Source organism: Papio anubis, chromosome 8, assembly GCF_008728515.1.
Source record: "Papio anubis isolate 15944 chromosome 8, Panubis1.0, whole genome shotgun sequence".
NCBI classification, from domain to species: Eukaryota; Metazoa; Chordata; class Mammalia; order Primates; family Cercopithecidae; genus Papio; species Papio anubis.
Genome location: NC_044983.1, coordinates 6047624 through 6063738, shown reverse-complemented (window position 1 = coordinate 6063738; position 16115 = coordinate 6047624). Strand labels below are relative to the sequence as shown.

General features: G+C 43.6%; 2 long non-coding RNA genes across 2 annotated transcripts in view; both read left to right on the top strand.

Moving 5' to 3' along the window:
- The first annotated feature begins 443 nt into the window (after positions 1-443).
- Positions 444-16115, top strand: part of LOC110743900 — a 75994-nt gene continuing 60322 nt past the window's right edge. The window contains exon 1 of the long non-coding RNA XR_002523682.2: positions 444-1080. This is a non-coding gene — a long non-coding RNA (uncharacterized LOC110743900). The remainder of the gene's footprint in view (positions 1081-16115) is intronic.
- Positions 5498-14957, top strand: LOC116276322. The gene is made up of 3 exons (XR_004185726.1): positions 5498-9822; positions 10808-14709; positions 14932-14957. It is a non-coding gene; the product is annotated as an uncharacterized LOC116276322 (long non-coding RNA).

Here is a 16115-nt window from a genome sequence, read left to right as displayed (position 1 = left end):
ACATTTTCTTTATATCTCCTCTTCCTCACCGGCATTCATCAGTTGGCTGCATCCACCTGCTGACAGAGTCTGGATTTTATCCCAATCCACAATCATCAAATTATTTATACATTATTTATCTTTTATTTCAAGACTGTTACAATAGCATGTCATGGCATTTTAACTCTATTTCCCCCCAACTGTTTTAACTTAACCTATGTTTTTTTTTTTTTTTAAATTTTAAATTAATTAATTAATTTTTTTTTTTTTAGATGGAGTTTAGGTCTTGTCACCCAGGCTGGAGTGCAGTGGTGTGATCTCGGCTCACTGCAACCTCTCTTTCCTGAGTTCAAGTGATTCTCCTGCCTCAGCCTCCCAGGTAGCTGGGATTACAGGCACCAGCCCGTATGCCTGGCTAATTTTTTGTGTTTTTTGTAGAGACTGGGTTTCACCATATTGGCCAGGCTGGTCTCGAACTCCTGACCTCAGGTGATCTGCCCACCTCGGCCTCCCAAAATGCTGGGATTACAGGCATGAGTCACTGTGCCCGGCCAATTTATCTTATGTTTAATAGAGTTCAATGTTCACTATGATTTCTTTCATACAAATGATTTCCGCATTTGTGATTTAATCTTTCATTTGGCGTCATTTTGGGGTTGATTTATTGCAGGTGTTTGAAATCGGAAAACAAGTGAGGCTTAATCAAGATAGGAGTTTATTTCTCTCTCCCAAAAGAAGTCTGGAAGCAGGCAGGCCCGGGCTGTGACTGGGTCTTCGTGAACTAAGTCCTAAAGATCTAGACTGGTAGCCCTCTGGCCTCCTCAGAAGAAAGAGAGAGATGGAGGACAGGCCTCTCCCTGGGAAAAACTGCCCGGAAACCCCTCACAGCACTTCTTGGATTCCTTTGGACAGAACTTGATCAACATGGCAACAGCTGAATGAAAGGGAATTTGGAAAGTGTCATTTTAAGTCTGGCTGGCTCTGTGCCTTCCTCATTTCAGAGTCCCGTCCCTGACGAAGCAGGAGACACAACCAGCAGACTCTGCCACAGTCTTCGCGTATATATCCCATGTGACGCCTGTATCCTCAGTCCTTGGAAAGGTAGGAATGTTTTCTTTTTCCTTGCCAATAAATGATGACTCGTAAAATTGACATGGAATACTTGCAAACCATTTTTTTTTTGTTACTACTGTGCGAGCATAGCTTCATTCTTTTGTGGGATCCAGTCCTGCTGAGGTACCTGAGGCTGAAATTTTCTCTGAACTGCTGGTGATTTGTTATCATGTCGAGATGCTGAAGGATTCTTCTTTTATATTGAATTAAGCAATGAATTCTCTATTAATTTTACTGGTAGGATGGGGTGTTTTCTTTTTTTCCAAATCTACAGATTCATTTGTTGTTGTTGTTGTTGTTTGTTTGTTTGTTTTTTTCCTGGAAAGTTTTCTCATAGTAAAACTGGATATTTTTTGTTACCTCTGTTTTATTTTCTTCTTCAGGAACAATTTTGAACATATTGGTTTTCTTTTATTTGTTCTTCATGTAATTGTTTTGCACATTTATTTTATCTGTTTGGTTTTTCACTGCTTTATCCACAGATAAATGGTCGATGCTAGGTCTCAACATCGTTGAGTTAATTTTAAACAGCATCAATGATACATTCTGTGTCAAATATGGCTTCCAAATTTTGTCACAAATTTTGTCTTTTTTTAAATTTCCCTTATCACCTCTGAAAGTTTATTTTTTATATTGTTCAGAGTCCTATCATCTCTTTTTTTTGTTTTTATTTTGAAATAATGTCCTGCTTGCAAAAATGTTGCAGGACTAGTACAAAGAGCTTTATTTCTGAACAATTTGTTAAGTTACGACACAATGCCCATGAGCCCAAATACTTTAGCAAATATTTCCTACAACCTGAGACACTCCTCTACATAATGCCAATACAACCATCAAAATCAGAAAATTAACATTAATATAGTATTATAATCGAACCTACAGACTCGATCCAAGGTTCCCATCATTGCAATAATGTCCTTTCTAGGAGGAGGATTCAATCCGGTCCACACGTTGAATTTAGCTGTCCTACGTTTTTAGTTTCTTTCTGGCTGGATGTCTTCTGTGTTTTTTCTTGTCTCTCAAGGCCTTGACATTTTTGTATGTTAGAGGCCTATTGTCTTAAAGAATGCCCCTCCATTTGGTTTTGTCTGATGATTAGACTCAGATTATGCAATTTTGGCGGCAATCTCACGGAAGTGACAATGTGTTCCTATCATGCATCCTACCACACATTAGGTGGTTGCAGTTTGTCGAATTACTGGTGAAGTTAACCTTGATCACTTGGTTAAAGAGGTACCTGCAGATTTCCTCGACAGCATGGAGGCGTACTGAGAGTGTGGACTATCGCATTTCTCTTGACCTTTCACTCACCAATTCAGCATCATTGGCTGAATTCTTACAATGATTAATCAATTGTATTCCACTGATGGAGGAAGAAAACATTCTCCATTTTCCATTTATTTACTCATTTACTTATCTCAACATAGACTCACGGATTCCTGCTTTAGGAGATAGTATCACTATTTCCTTGCTCAAATTGTCCGATGTGGCCCCGGGATCCCCTTCATGACATGGCCAGTGGTAGCCCTTTGTGCTGGTTTCTGTACAGTCTTCTCATCATTGTGCTGAGCACTTCCTCACATCTGGAATGACAATGAGTTCCAGGCTCATCTTGAAGGTTGCCTGCCCTAGTCCCAAATCCACCATTTCCCCATCGAGTCTTTTTTTTGTGTGTGTTTAGTTTTTGAATGTAGGGAATAATATTTGACAGTCAACATGTAATGCTTTCATCATTAAAATATGCATATTGCCTAAAAAGTAAAAAGGATTGGTATTCAAACTGGGCAGATAACAATAAAGTGAAATATTCGGCAGGTTGAAAGCAAAATCACAACAGACTCTAGCTCAAAACAAAATGAATCAATTCTGCTAATATTTGCATGTTGGTGTTGCACATGTCCTTACTCTCTATGTCAAAGTAAGAAAATTAATATCCATATGGGCTTTTTAAAGTAAAGTGTTTTGCATGGATATCGATCAACCATAAAAGTCATTTGTTGAAGCAAAAGAAAAAATCATTAAGATAACGAAGAACTAGAACTTTATATTGTACACTGGGACAGCACTTGGTAACTGCAACACAGAATGATGCCTTCCACTCATGAGTGTGTGTGTGTGTGTGTTTGTGTTTGAGAGAGAGAGAGAGAGAGAGACAGACAGGGTCTCACTCTGTTGCCCAGGCTGGAGTGCAGTGGTGCAATCTCAGCTTTCTGCAGCCTTGACCTCCTGGGCTCAAGTGATCCTCCCTCTGCAGCCTCCCGAGTAGCTGGGACTACAGGCACGCCACCACTCCCAGCTAATTTTTGTATTTTTGGGGAGATGGGTTTTCGCCATGTTTCCCGCTTGGTCTTGAACTCCTGAGCCACTTTTAAACAAACTTTTAAAGAACTACCTCCAGATTCAGTATCAGCATCTGTAAAGAAAGCTCTAGCAACAGGAATAGCTTCTGCCTCTCCCAGCCTGCCGATTGGGAGCCCTCCTCATGACAGCTGTCATACCCTGGTAACCTCTACCAGTCACCCATGTGACAAGTGATACTTAAGTCCAATTTATGCAACACCATTTGACTAGTTTTGGCAATACCAGAACAGAAGTGCTTGGTTTTATCCATTTATGCTTTCCATCTTCATTAAGAGAATGTGGTCAAAGGATGGTGGTCTTGTGACACTCCATTAAGATAATGATTTGTAGAAAGTAGATATCAACCATTTCTTCTACAAACAGATTGAGCATAAAAGGAAATTATTTTAGCTCTGGCAACTCTTGACCAGTGGAAGATAAAACCACTTCAGAGAACCAAAGCTTAATATTAGCGATATTGAATAAAGAATTTAACAGAGTTAAATCCTGAAGCAGTGGAAGACTTTCTGGACTCCATTGCCAATATCATGAGGTTAAACATCACCATTTGGGTTTAAGATGATGCCCAAAGGTTAGGAGCTGGTCAGTCAATTTCCCTACCCCCGCCCCCCACCTACCCCAAGGCTGCTTCCTCCAGGATGCCCTCCCTGATATGCATGGATACATGCCTCTCCCTTCCTCTGCTTCTTGTAGTCTCTGAACACTGCTTTACCATCATCACATCGAATTATACCTTGTTTCCTAAACATCTGTCTTCCCAGAGAGATACAAAACTCCTCATAGCTAAGGAAGAAATCTGATTCATTTTTCTTTTCCTTTGTGGAGCACAAAACTTGGCATATAGCAGCTTCACCAAAATGCAGTTTGAAGGAACCTTTCCTTTCTTAATGTTTCCTTAGTACTGTTTTGTCCCTCTAAATGTGCATTTTTTTTATACTGTTGATTTAGGGAGTAAATATGTTTCTCTTGTCCATTGAGTTGTGATCTTCTCGAGGACTGGATTTTATCTACATCTTCCTATTCTAGTATATGCTCAATACGCTTTTCACTGGATTAAATTAATAGCTTTATTTTTCTAAAGATTTTAGACATAGTGTTGATTTAGCTTGTGTTCTTCCATCTAGTGATTCCTTCAGATAAAAAGGGTTGTTGATTCTTGTTGGATGCATTAGGAGAATAGATTATTGATCATGGATCTCTCTAGCAAAACCAAAGGACAGACTTTAGGAGGATTGTATCAACACCTCCATCTTTTTTTTTTTGTTTTTTTGAGACGGAGTCTCGCTCTGTCGCCCAGGCTGGAGTGCAGTGGCCAGATCTCAGCTCACTGCAAGCTCCGCCTCCCAGGTTTACGCCATTCTCCTGCCTCAGCCGCCCTAGTAGCTGGGACTACAGGCGCCACCACCTCGCCCGGCTAGTTTTTTTTGTATTTTTTAGTAGAGATGGGGTTTCACCGTGTTTGCCAGGATGGTCTCGATCTCCTGACATCGTGATCCGCCTGTCTCGGCCTCCCAAAGTGCTGGGATTACAGACTTGAGCCACCGCACCTGGCCAACACCTGCATCTTATCCACATTTTGGGTTTTCTACTGACTGGCAAAGAGACACCCTTACTATGTGTCGTTGACTCACGGACTTTAGATTGAGCCCTGTTTGGGCAGTGGCCCAGGGAGCTGGGAAGGAGCAAGAAGGAAAGAGTCTAGCTTCTAATTAAAATTCCCCAGTTCTGTGCACCTGCATAGCTTCAAACCCGATATCCCATTTCCTAAGACAAGTTGGGTCACTTACTCCCCTCTTAGCATCCAAATACTCACAGCTCTTCTTTTGTGATTTCCTTTCCTTTCAGGGCTGCTTAATTTTTTAAAAATTTATTATTATTTTTTTATTTCCATAGGTTTTTGGGGAACAGGTGGTATTTGGTTACATGAGTAAGTTCTTTAGTGGTGAATTGTGAGATTTTGGTGCACCCTTCACCCGAGCAGTATACACTGTACCCAATTTGTAGTCCTTTATCCCTCCCCCCATCCCCCTCCCCCACACCCTTTTCCCACATCCCGGAAGTCCATTGTATCTTTCTTATGCCTTTGCATCCTCAGGGCTGCTTTTAAAGTTCCCTTGAGGAGATCGCATTTGTAGAGTCAGAGAACTAGAAAAGTTGTTTGCCCCAGGCCTCCTGTATCCAAGGCTAATTCCCACAAGTCAGGTCCTAGTGTAACTAACAGGTTGTTTCAGATCTAAACATGAAAACTGCAAAAACACTTTTTCAATTTTTTTAGGTGTGTTCGCCTGGGTAGTTATGGTAATCAGTACCTACAAGTGTGTGTTTCGCAAGGGCCAGGTGCCTTCCCTCTCTGTGTGTGTATTCATTGATAGATAAACCTATATTCACCTATATTCTGGTTTATAGCGGTATGAAATTTTATATGCATACATATATATGCATGTTGTCATTTAATAATTGAAGCTCCCCTATGAGGGAAGAACTGTCACCCCTGTTTTATGAGAAGATGGAGGCCTGGAGTGATTAAGTAACTAGTCTAAGAATATTCGGTTAGTAAGTAGGTTAGCCAGGACTGGAATCGAAGTATTTCTGACTCCAAAGCCGTTGCGTTTCCACCTTTCTGTATTACCATCTGGGGATACTGTTGATACGCAAATCATAGTTTGGGGCTTTGGCTGTGTCATCAGGATGGGGCTGACAGGGGTAGGAGGTTACAAGTTGAGAGTCACTGCACCTGTCCCGACTCAGGGAAAGCGCCCCTGCCTTGGGGCTCAACCTTTCCAAAGACTGGGGGCACTGAAGGGTGCAAAACCGCCTGGCATTCCTGGGCCGCCTGTGCCAGGGCCGCTCCTGAGGGCTTTGCCAGATCTTTGAACGTTGTGCCCATCCCTGCCGCCGCTAGGGGGCCCAGGAGGGCCGCGGTTTGGAGCTGCTCTGTTTACACAAAGGGAACAGGGTCCCAGCGGGTGTTGCTGTTCCTCCAAGACAGCCCACTGGGTCAGGTCCCACTGTGCAGACAGTAACGTTTTGGGGGAAAGGTGAAGCCGGTTGTCTTTCCTAAGTACAACTCTCTGAAAAAAGAAATACTTCCTTCTTTATATTTGAGTTTCTCAAAGCTGAGATGGAGTCTTACATCAATTACAGAGATTCTAACTCTAATTGGCCTCTTAAGGAAGTATAAAGGCCAGAGGAGAGGGTTGCAGACATTTGCAAGCCCACATCCCATTGTGAATGCCGTAATCATGCCGTCAAACCCAAGTCAGAAGTGGGTATTTTTAAAGATTAGCTCATTTGGTCCCATTTATTGAGTATTTACACTCACTGTACCGGGTACTAACATATGTTATCTCATTCATTTTTCACCCCAAAGGTAAGAAGTGGTCTTAGCCCCATTTTACAGATGAGGAAATTGAGGTTCAGAGAGGACGGTCATCCTGTCCCGGGGTGGGACAGGAATTTGCATATGGTCTATGAACACTGATACTGCAGGGAGGGCTACAGATCACACTTTGAGTAGCAATCCTCTGACTTTACAGAAGGGGAAACTGAGGCCAGAGAGGGAGTGCCCTTTTCTCCAGGTCATTCTTGCTTGACTGCTGTGTCTAGCCTGTGGAATGCATTTGACCTTGGCCAGAGAAGGTCCAGGCTGTGGGCATGGGGCCTTGGGCTTCGCCTCAGACTCAGCCCCGTTCTGCCCTCTTGGAAGACTAAATGGTTGTCTCTGCAGTTGGACCAACTGCCTGACCATCCGGCACCATCCTTTCCATTAGGCACACATGAGATTCACGTTCAGAATTATGTTGATGTGTAATGAGAAATATATGATGAACTGCAGCAAGGGCTGGGACTCAGGGCTCACTGTAGACCACCACTGGAAGGCCGGGGCATGGCCCCAGTTAAGAATGAGTCTATCCAAATGTAGCTGATAATGACTTTATTATTTCCCTCTGCGAAGTAGACCATTGTGGTGGGGTGAGTGACAGTTGTGCCCTTGTCAATAAGATCATTGCAGTGGCCTGTTCCCATTACAGGGTGGTACGGAGCAGACAGTAATGCTGGCTGTGTGGTGGAAGCAGTCACTAAGGCTGCCCATTTGGCTGGAGTCACCTGGTAGGGATGGAATGCCTTCCACCCAGTTCTGTGACGCCTCTGCACAAATTAAAGCAACTCATCCAAAGGGGTTGGGGTAGGCTGAATGTCTCCCCAGAATGGAAAGGAATGATAGAGACTTCAGCCAGGGAGCAGGGCAATGCCAGAATGTCACCTGGTAGGGCACAAACCCAAGAGACCCCTTCTAACAAGATGACACGTCAGGATTCTGGGCGCTGGTCAGACTGCAGTGCAGAGGTGGCCTCTGTTAAGTTCTCACCAGAAGGGACAGCTCCAAGCTCCCTCATTGACTTGTGTGAAGTCTGCAGCTTCCGGCAGCCATGAGCCTGCCATCCTCTATGGCTACCGTTACAGTATGGCAATGAGAGAAAGATGACTTATAGTCATTAAATGAAAGGAAATCTTTATTACTATTATTATTACTCTCCCTGAGAAAAATTAGATGAGCTCTCTGGTGAATTCTGATTGCCTGGGTGCACTGGCTGCCCACTTTGCTTCTCTGCTTTCATGGATTCACTGAAATTTGGTGGGTGATTCCCTATTACTTTTCTGAAATGCAGGTTGAAATGCACTGTAGGGTAAATTTGGTTCCCCTGTCAGCTAATTAACTCTTAAAATAGACCCACCAGCTTTCATTTTCAGGAAAATAATTACTTGTTGAAGTAACACACCTATTTCTAATCCTGTGGCTTATTATTTTAGCTAACTGGAAAAAAAGTACAAAAGAAAAGCAGAAAAACCCACATCTAGAAGAGGACAATAGCAGAAGCGTGTGGGAGGCAGCGATGTGGGGCTCAAGAGGCGACAGGTGAGCAGGGGCACCTGGAAGAAAGCATTTCAGGTGCGGAGAACAGTGTGCTGAGGACAACGGGCCAATGCAGCTTTGATTCCTTCCTTCAAGTCGGTTTTCAGAGGGCACCAAGGTCCACAATGATCCTTTTCTCAGGATGGTTTCCAGGAGTTTGTGTTTAAATAAACACCTTGCATGACCTTTGCAAAGAAAGTTTGAGAACCGCTACCTACTACTTGCAGTTAAAAGCCGTCTTCCTGAAACGGCAGAGTGTTAAGATGGGAGAGGCCATACAGGTCATTTTACAGCCCAAGAACCCAAGGTCTGGGGAGGTTAAGTGATCGGAGCGCCAGGAGGGTCCTTGTTTGTCAGGCCCCATGCTCAGGTTTAATGCTCCTGTCCTGCATAGTCTGTTCTGGGCTCAGAACTACAGAATCCAGAGAGGCAGAAGAGGTGGCATGAATGAACTGCAGACTTTCTATTGATCCTCTGTGTGTGTGTGTGTACACACATATATACACAGAACTGTGTCACCAGCTCTGAATATTCAACTAATTTAAGTCACTCCTCGCTAACATTCCAAACTCAGGTTCAAGTTTTTCCAATAGCGTATGATTCAATCATTGAACAGAAGTGAAATGTACATTTAACATTCTAGTGATCAATGGATGTTTTTCTATGTAGAAATGCCTTTCCATTGTGACCCCTTCATTATTTATTATTTTTAACTGTTGCATAGTAGATAGCCACAGTTTCAGGGGTACATGTGATAATTTAATATATTCATGTAATTTGTAAGAATCAAATTGGTATACTTGGGATATCTATCACTTTCAATATTTGTCCTTTATTAATGCTAGAAACACTTGAATTATTCTCTTCTAGCTAGTTTGAAATGTACAATAGATTATTGAGAACTCTAATTACCCTACCGATCCATGAACACTGGGTCTATTTCTTCTATCAAACCATATATGTGAACCTATTAATCAAATTTTTAGAAGCTCATTTTGACGTAGCTTGTGGGACATACATTTTGATAACAACGATTGTTAACCGGGCGCATACTATGTGCTGGCCACTGCATAACCGCTTTACACTCATCATTTCTTTTAGTTCACAACAAAAGTGAGGCTGAGGCTGGTACGATTTTAATCTCCCTGTGCAGATGAGAACATCAATTGTTGAGACAATAAGTTTCCTGCCCAAGTTGACACACTGACAGGCAGAAGAGTTGGAGATGTAGGTTTTGATGAGTCAGTCCTTAGAGCTGGAGTTTTTAAGCCCACTGTGACAAAGCAAGCCCACCCATTATTCCCTCCACATCTAATGACATCGCAGAATACAGACCTTATGGCATCACGTTGTCAGTTCTGGGTGGAGCATTTTAAGGGGAATTTCTGTGTACCCTAAGGGATGGAAAAGCTACTTGCAGATTCATGGGAGTCCTGACGGGTGGTTACACTTAGGTGAGAATTGAGTTAAGTTAAACGCAACCACCCTACCAGTTGTCCCGGGGAGGAGGGAAGGCGGGGGTGGTAGGGGAGGGGGCAGCTCCAGGCTGGCCATGACTCAGCTCCATAGAGAAAAGCACACACTCACAAGCCAAAAAGCCAGTTCGGCGAGTTTGGCCGAGAGCAACAAAGGGATGGAATGCTTTCAGAAGGAGCTCTTTGAAATGCCTGAAGGGCAAGACTGAGAGTGACCGAGGGACAGCTGCATTCAGAGCAGCTAGCATTCAGTCTTGGAAGATGCCACGGGGTCTTTCTTTAAAATCTCTGCAGTTTCAGAAAGCAGGCTACACCTGGCACTTGTGATAGCCAGAGCAAAGGAAGCTGGCAGAGAAAGGAATGTGTCTATAACACAGAGTTCTAAAAACAGCATTCCGCCAGCTCTCAGTCCTGCCCTCTCCTGATTCTGACTTGAGCGAGAATGAAGTTGCCCTGAAGTCAGAGAAGGTGCCTTCTCTGAAAGATTGTCTCCCCCAGCCCAGCAGAGACAACGGTTGCTTTCAAACACAATGGCACCATCTCTATATTGTGATTTTTAATTTTAGAAATGATTTACAGCCTCATTCTTCTGAGAATTGAAAGTAGAATTCTGTGAAAGCCAAACAATTTGAATACAAGAAAACTCATTATTTCCCTCTACAGATCCACTCCACCTTGTTCCTTTTCTCAGAGAATCACTGTGCCACATACCCATTTGCCCAGGTCCGAGACCTGGGCCCTCCCCTCTCCCAAGCTCAGTGTACCACTTCACTCACTTCCCATCTTCATAGTTCTGCCCTCAGGAGTCTGAGGCCTGTTGCCTCTTCTCTCTTCCATCTGCTACCATCTGGTTTGTAGCCTCTTTGTTTTCCACCACACTTTCTACTTAGGCTACTTTCTTTGTCAGAGGAATGGCCACTTGCATGAGGCTTGTGAGACATATTAATTCAAATTCAAATTTTAGACATTATGCATATACAGTGGAAGCGCTCCAGGAACATCCCGACAACTAACACACACGTCTGCCTTGCACCGTGGCTACTGGCTTCGATTCCTTGGTTTAGGGGCAGTCAACAGTGGAGGGGAAAGCTGGGAAAGGCTGCCTTTGGGCTGGATCCTGAAGCCTGAACAGGGGTTTCCCAGAGGGAAGAAAGGCATGGTGATCCAGTACCTCTTTCATACATTTAGTGTGAAACAGTGGACAAACTTAACCAAAGGAGGGGGAGAGAAGAGAAGAAAGAAGATCACATGCCACTGAGGTATGTGCCATCAGACCGTGGAAGAGGCTCTCAGTCCAAATGCATGTGTCCTGAACTTCAGCCTGCCTCCCAAGGAAACTGACAGGATTTTAAAAAGAGAGTGGCGAAACTGCCGGGCAACTTTATGAGCTTGATGGGGTTGCTAATAAAGAAATGCTCCTCCAAAACACCCAGTGTCTGGCTGGTAGGAGCACTGCCGGGATCAGTCGTTCATGCCTTATTTATTACATGCCTTGTGTTAAGCAGCTCCATGTGGGGCCATCCAGTCTTGCTTTAAAGCCACTCTTGATTTAACGCCAAACGATTTCATTGAATGAGCTTCTATTCTAACGAAGACATACTGGTTCTGTGTGTCTCAAATCTTTCAAAGGAACGGTGATCCAATACCGGGGTTCTGCTGACTGTTGTAGCAGAAGCCGTGTTTCTCATGGAGATCTCCTCACAGCAGCCCCTTCTAGCAGGCACTCCATTTGCATTTTAGAGCAACTTTCCCCCTGATTACCAGCTTAAAACTGAGTGAGGAAAAGGGAGGGTGAAAGAATGCAACCCAATGCGCCTTCCAAACCCAACCACCTGTTAATGAAGCTCAGCTCCTCCCCTCTTCCCTTCTCATTTCATGGAAATGGAGAGTGCAGGACTGAGATTTATGCACTGGGAATGAAGCAGGAGGGTTTTTCCAAGCGCTTGCCAGAATGCTGAAATCAAACTGGTTTCAGTGAAAAGTGCATTGTTGCTCTTGTCTAAGTGCCATTCATAGGCAATAAGCAAATCACCACAGGATGAATATATTTGGTTTCTGATTCTGAATTTGTAGAGAGACTGTTAAAATATAAAGCAATATACACCAGTTACTGACCCACTGGGAAATTCTGTAGCTCCACAAAGCACGTTAAAACATTGTAGTGATTTCAGTAAGGCTGTGTTTGCAGGCTGAGATACTACTGAACAGGTCAGGGAAGGAGAATGCCTTGCAATTAGATGAATTCGCCGAGAGATTTTAATTGGCATGAGATGCCTGGTATCAGCCTCCGGGAATCGCTGTAACGTTCTTCCCTGTTGGAGTTTGTTCTACTAGGATGTTATCATCAGGTGCCCTAGCAGGACTCCCAGAACCCTCGGAAAGTTTTTTTGGATGCAACATCCCTGGAGGTGATTATAACAGAAAAGTGAAAGCTTTTCTTTGCTGGGGCCAATCCAAATATAAACAGTTCAGGCAATTTTGGTTTTCTTTAGAACTTCAAAGGCCTTTGCTACTCTTGGGACAGTTCCCCTGGGCATGGAAATACATGAGTGACATAGTCGTGATGCAAGAGGCAGCGGTGACTGCACTGCGTTACGTGGGTAGCTTTCAACATAGGCTCATGCAGGTTAAAAAGTGAGCGTATTTAGATGGCTTTTCCAAAGTGATCACTTAAGGCCCGTAAAAAACTCAGACAGTAGCATGCTGTGGGGAGTCTGATTTATATCTGATGATGGACGTCTGGATGGGAACCAGAAATCATTTTAAGTGCTTTTTGTGTTTCTGCTTTTTTTTTTTTTTTCTTTCTCTCTCTCTCTCTCATTTTTCTTTATGGCCTGGGCTCTTCTGGGCCAATGAATGCTGAGAATTCTAGGATCTTACATCGTGGGAGGTGGTCTTAAAAGTGAAGCCCCTGGGGGGCTTGCAGAATGTTAAAGTTGGGACAGAAGGGCGGGAAGGTCTGGGTAAGAAGGAGGGGATGTGGGCAACAGCAGCAGAGGGCTCAGTGTTGGTCCGACGCCCACTTTCTGGGATGCGGGACACATTGCTCTCCCTCCAGACCTCCTTCACCTCCCTTCACTGCCCCCTTCGAAGCATTTACTTTTTAAAGTTTGTTTTTCATTTAGAGACTGGTTCTCGCTCTCTCGCATGGGCTGGAGTGCAGTGGTGCCACCACAGCTCAGTGCAGTCTTGAACTCCTGGGCTCAGGCTATCCTCCCAACGCAGCCTCCAGAGTGGCTGGGACTAGGTGCACGCCACCATGCCCAGCCTGAGAAGCCCTTACTTTTGTGTGGCCCCACGATTGCCGTGTGACAAAGAGAATCACAACAATGCCTGTGCCTGGACTATGCATGATGAGTTCACAATTTAGGACACACACACTGGATATAAACACGTGACTTCCCACCTGGGGAAAAGTGCAGCGTGAGCCCTGCACTGACTGTCAAGCAAGACTTGAAGCACTCTGTGTCTGCCTGCCATGGGTTGTCAAGTGGAAATATTTGGGATTAATATTTCTTTTCTCTTTTGTTTTAAATACCCCTAACGAGCCTCAAAGTTCCACTTATTGGCTCAGATAGGAACACTGCAGCCTGTCTGGGGAAGGATATTGGACTAACAAAAATCCCCAAAGAAGGTGAACTATAAATCTAAATGCCAGCAGAACCTTTCAAAGCGGGAAGAGAATCCTAGGAAGTCACCCTCTTATGTTCTCATAATGAGACACTGTAAAGCGGTCCTGTCTCTTTCCCTTGACTGAGGTCACACAGCCACATTAGACAGAAATCGATGTATCCAGAAAGTCTCTGTCAATCCCCGTAGACCACAGGACAGGTAGGCTGAAGATGTGTGAGATTAGCTCAACTCGATGGAAAAGAAAACCTGCTGTGAAAGAGTGTTGGGAAAGACGCTGATCTGCTCTTTTGTTGCTTTGTTCATTTTGAGGTGAATTAGGTTCAAAATGATTTGTGGGTAGAATTCTGCAGAGAAGTAAACTTGAGCTCCACACACAGAGCTGCTTGTTTTCTACTTAAAGGAGAGAGCTGGGGTTCCTCGGGCATAACTCAATGAGTTAGAATCAATGTCATATACGAAGAGAAAATTCACAGGGCCTGTGCTGCTTGAGCAAAATGACTTGACCATGAGAAGGCAATGAGAGAATGAGGAGGCAGTCGTCTACATATTCTGAAAAGCTGGCCAAGTCCAAGGAAATAAAAGTGGTTCCTATGTCAAAATCATTGTGCTGGAGAGAAGTGTTCTTGGGATTTCAGAGAGCAAGAGTCTTTGTGGGATCTTATTAAATGTGTTCCCAAAAGAGTATGAGGAATTGAAGGAAAGGGGAACCTCCAGATTCTCAGGGTGTTCTCAGAGTTCTGTGATGAGAAAGGAAAGAGACTGGGCTAGGGCTAAAGACGATGAGTGAGTCCATGCTGGGCAGGATCGCCGCCTGGGCATAAAGACTGTTGTTGCAAGCGTCAGACCAGGGGAAGTGAATGGTTAAAGACACACTGATACAATATGAGAGATAGGGGCTTTTCATGCTCAACTTTCTCCATTTATTCTTTAAGTAATGGAGTTTCCCCAAATTCATCTGATGCCATTTCAGGGGCTCAGTGTATGTATTCTTCCTAGTTGTCCTTGTTCCCTCTCTTTCTAGTTTTTCTCCATGACTGCAAAATCCTGCTTGCAAGATGCACTGCCCCTCTCCAGGAGGTATGGAGGGTCTCAGAATTCTCACTGCATTAATGAGGGGATATGAAATGTTTTCCTGCTTCTCTGAGCCTGTGGTTAGAGCAGAGGTCCCCAGTGCCTGAGCCACGGATCAGTACCTGTTTGTGGCCTGTTAGGAACTGGGCTGCACAGGAGGAGGTGAGTGGCAGGTGAGCTAGCAAAGTTTCATGTGTATTGACAGCCACTCCCCATCGTTCGCATTACCACCTGAGCTCCACCTCCTGTCAGATCAGTGTCGGTACTAGATTCTCACAGGAGTGCGAACCTTGTTGTGAACTGTGCATGTGAGGGATCTAGGTTGCATACTCCTTATGAGAATCTAATGCCTGATGATCTGTCACTGTCTCCCATCACCCCCAGATAGGACCATCTAGTTGCAGGAAAACAAGCTCAAGGCTCCTATTGATTCTACATTATGGTGAGTTGTTTTATTATTTCATTATATATTATCACATAATAATAGAAATGAAATGCACAATAAATGTAATATGCTTGAATCTTCCACAAACCATACCCCCGTCCTCGTCTGTGGAAAAAATTGTCTTCCACAAAACTGGTCCATGGTGCCAAGAAGGTTGGGGACTGTCAGGCTAGGGGACAGATGACCTCAGTTGCACGTTAGTGTCACGACTGATGTCTTTCCCCGGGGGGCCATTCAGTTTGCTTCCTAAACTCTTTCCTCTCAAAGTGCCTGTAGCATCTTGGTTTTCTCCTTTTCCTTGAATACCTTCCATCTCTATTTTCCAGAAGAAACTCTGCTTCACTTCCTGCTGGCTGCCTGACATGTACTTCCATGCTTTCAGTTATTCACTCAACAAATATTTATTGAGTGCCTACTGTATGCCAAACAGGCCCCTAGGCACTGGGGCACAGCATGAATAAAACAGATACACGTCTCTCAAAGATAACTCAGTTTAATGCATTTTTAAATTCTATTTCCCAGGGCTGTGGTCCTTTCCAGATTATCTCTTTTCAGATAAATTTTACTGGATTTGACTCTACTTGTTACCAGTATTCCTATTTGCTTTTTTCTATTTAAATATAATATATCATATAATTATAAGTTATATATTATATAATATGTGGTATATATAATATATAGTGAAATATACATGTACAAAGAAGTGTATAGAAAATATGTTGTTTATATGTATTATAAATTATATAATGAAAAGGTATATAATTTTCTGGATCAAGAAATAGAACGTTTTCAACAGAGGGCTCCTAAATGTTTTTTCCTAATAATAACACCTTATTCTCTCCCCTAGAGAAAATCACCAATTATCACTAAGAGATTATCAGAGATAATGTTAAACACTTCCTTTTATGCTTAATAGTTTTCCTTTCGATTCTGTATCCCTAAACAATTTAGTTCTATCTTTTTTTAAAAACAATTTTTTTTTTTTTTTTTTGAGGCGGAGTCTCCCTCTGTCGCCCAGGCTGGAGTGCAGTGGCCGGATCTCAGCTCACTGCAAGCTCCGCCTCCCGGGTTTACGCCATTCTCCTGCCTCAGCCTCCCGAGTAGCTGGGACTACAGGCGCCCA